The sequence below is a fragment of the Rattus rattus genome, chromosome X (genome assembly GCF_011064425.1).
Source record: "Rattus rattus isolate New Zealand chromosome X, Rrattus_CSIRO_v1, whole genome shotgun sequence".
Taxonomy (NCBI): domain Eukaryota; kingdom Metazoa; phylum Chordata; class Mammalia; order Rodentia; family Muridae; genus Rattus; species Rattus rattus.
Window position 1 is genome coordinate 124484544 of NC_046172.1, and position 3687 is coordinate 124488230.

Below are 3687 nucleotides of genomic sequence, written 5' to 3' on the forward strand. Positions count from 1 at the left end.
AATATTTATAATAAATAAAATAATATATGCAGAAAGAAAAAATAGTGAACACTGATTCAGCCATAATTACCTTTTTCTTAGAATTTCCTTCCATTCTCTGAGACTAAATGCTTTCTTTCCTTAGTATTTCCAGACTTCCAGCAGTTGAGCTTCATATGTAAGCACAGTAAAGACATCTTTCTATGATGCCTTTCCCTTAATCTTCATACTTGCTCACAGAAAATGTGAATCATACATACTCAGAGTTAAAAAGGATTTGAAACTAGAAATAGTGTGGAAGTTAGAAGGAATGCTCTGTTACATGGAGGATTTCAAAGGCAAAGTAAATGGGAAACCATAGAACACTGATTCATTTTTTTTATTCTTTTCGTTTGATCGTGTTCTCATCCCCACCTCCGCCAGACCCTTCTCATCACCCCATCTACCCACCTCCATGACCTTTCCTTTTCTCTCTCTCTAGAAAACAAGAAGGCAAACAAAATACTGAAAAATCCTCTCCCCCAATCTCAAAAATCTCTTCTCTCCCCTCTCTCCACCCCCACCAAAGACCACAAAACTCTAAACTGGAAAAGGTAATATACAAGAAAAAGACCAATAAACCAACAAACATGCCCAACAAGTAATATGAGACAAAAACTAGAGAAATACTATTGAGTTTGCTGTGTGTTAGCCACCTACTGCTGGGTGTGGGGCATGCCCTTATGTGTGTTTAATATACCCAGTGAAACATCATTGGAGAAAAATAATTTTCTCTTTGTTAACAAGTATCAATTGCAGAGAGCTTCTTTGTTATGGATGGGAGCCCATGTGTACTTCCCTCTCACTGCACTGGAACCTTCTCTGGCTTGAAGCAGTGCAGATATTGTGCGTGCTGCCACAGCATCAGTGGATTTTCATGTGCGTCAGTCCTGCTGTACCTGGAAGGCTCAGTTACCTTGGAGTCATCCATCCCCTTCTGGCTCTTAAAATATTTTTATTTCCTTTTCTACATAGTTCCCTTAGTTCTGAAAGATGAGGTTTGATGTACATTTGATTTAGCATTGAGTGCTCCAAAATCTGTCACTCTCTACACAGAGTCCACCCTTGGGTCTCTCTGTTAGTTCCAACTTACTGAAGGAGGAAGGTTGTCTGACGATGATGTCAGCGAGTATAGGTATGGTTATAGCATAGAGTGATCTATGGGTATAGCACAATGTCATTTAGAATAATTTTATTGCTATGTTCCATTAGCACAACAATTATGGGACAAAAGGCAGTGTCAGAAAACTTGGTAAGGTTGAGCGGGTTTAGAGTTCCCAGTAACCAAGCACCCACCTGAGATAGTAGGTGGCTCCCTGCTCCCTACCAGATTCTTGGCTTGGAACATGTGCCACACTTCCCACATAGAAAATGTGACTTGCGGTCAGGTAGCCCAGAACAGAGTTCTCCATGCTAATGAGGTATCTAGATGAGCCCTGAGTGTGTAGCCAATAAGCTTCTATTTTTAGACCTTTCGCTATGCATAATCTCTGGTCCACACTGAAGAGGTGGTATGCACCTATTTTCCATGTTGAACAATCAATAAACAGTTTGGAACCTAGGAATATCTGTTTCACCAAGAACCGCAGTTGGGAGCATGAAGAAAGCCTATTTCTGCAGAGCCATGCACCCACAGAAGGTCCTTCTGCCCACCCAGACAACCTCCACAAAGCCAAGGACTTCAGCTGATGAGCTAAGCCAGAGTGTGCATCCCTGCCTCCCTGTCTCAACTGTAGCCCACAGGCCTCCTTTGTTCTCTGCTCTTGGACATCCAGTGGTCTGAATGTCTAGGGGTTTGGGAGCCCCTGGCCCCTGACTCCTCATTACAGGCCTGTGGAACTCCAACCCTCCATTCTTGATTCTTCTGTAAGGTTTCCAGTGTTGTTCGGCTTCCCATATGTTAGGCTACATTTTCCCACCTCCTGAGAGGTTATTAGCACTTCCCACTGAACCTCACACCTGAGTTACACATAGGGTAAATGCAGTCTAGTATCTCTGTGTTTCCTCTGCTCTGAGGAGTTTCCGTCCCCCAGCAGTGGGGTGAAACGTGGAACCACAAACAATAACAGATGATTTTCTCCGAGGTTCATAGTCTATCCAATTTCAGGTTCTTGGATATCCTAGTAATGAGCTCTACCACATGGCATGGTTTTTAAATCCACCAGGTAGGAGTTTGTTATTCCCACAATGTTTATACCACCCTTGCACCAGCATATCATGCAGGTTGGTTGCCAATAGAGATTGCAGGACTTGACGCTCAGTTAGTGGTTAGCTTTCTACTCTGGTAGTGCACAGAGTAACTTCTAGCTAGTCTGAAGGGGTGAAGGTACTATTTAGGGACCAGACCAACTTTGTTTTTAGTAAGATAGCTAATCATTGTTTTCAGAAGTACAGCTTTACCATCACTTTATGAAGAACGACAGATAATCTTGGCAACAGTCTGAGATGTTTGAGGGTTACAGTGTAGCCTATGTGGCCAAAGACTCATCTAGATGCAAGGCATTCCTAGCACTGGAGTTTTGACTCAGTGGCAAAATATGTCTAGTTTGGACATTACCTATCCCATTATTTGGTGACTCCACTTCAATTTATTTCACATATGTCTGTATATGCTTCTAAAGTAGTAAATTTTCATATGTCCAATCAAATGGCCATCAGAAACACTAATTCTTGTACTAACATGCACATAGCACAGAAAATTGGCAGCCACTAAAATGTATAACTTTATTTAAATAAACATTTTAGGTATTTGAACAAGTTTTTTAAGACACACCACACAGTAGAATGAAGAATTTACATTATCTATAGGAAATATTGGTCTAGAGCATTTTTAATGAAATATGTGAATTTCTTATTGTATATTCTAACAGGGACCAGTTAGGTAAATCTCTGTGTAAAACCACTCATCTCACAATCCCCAAAACCCATAATAGAAAGGAGAACCAACTTTGTAATGTCATCTATCCTCTTACTTTCTTTACATGTGCCATGGAGCACTATGTGTGTGTGTGTGTGTGTGTGTGTGTGTGTGTGTGTGTGTGTGTGTGTGTGTATGAGAAGCACAAAGAGAGTGACAGAGACAAAGACAGACAGAGACAGAGACACAACAGTAATTTTTCTTGTATGGATTCATTAAAATAATATATATTTGGTATATTGAAAATTCCTTTTTTGTTATTTCTGTTTACACATGTGCCAGACAATACATTGACTTCTGCCTCTTCTAAAGTATATATTCAGTTATTTCTAGAGATAACTTAGCATAGTGAAATGTATGTATGATTTATAGTTGGAAGCCTGCATTTGATCTTTAACATTATTTACTATGCATTCATTACATAATTGGACATTATTTAGTTATTGACATTGGTTTTAGTTTCATGTAAAAAGAAAATTACCATGAATTTTACCATGAAATGTTTTGTTTAATAAATATGGTAATGTGTGTTAAAAGCTTACCATAGTGCTTGGAACAGACTTTAGTGCTAATATAATAGCAGTGTCTATTTCATTAGCAAACAGAAATGCAGCATTCTAATTAATAGTTTCAATTTCAGTATAGACAAATTAAGTATTCTTTAATTTATTACTTCTAAAATATAATATGAGTATGCTACTATCTCAAGAAGACATGATATATGAAAAAACACCAAAACAAACTTTGTGGAT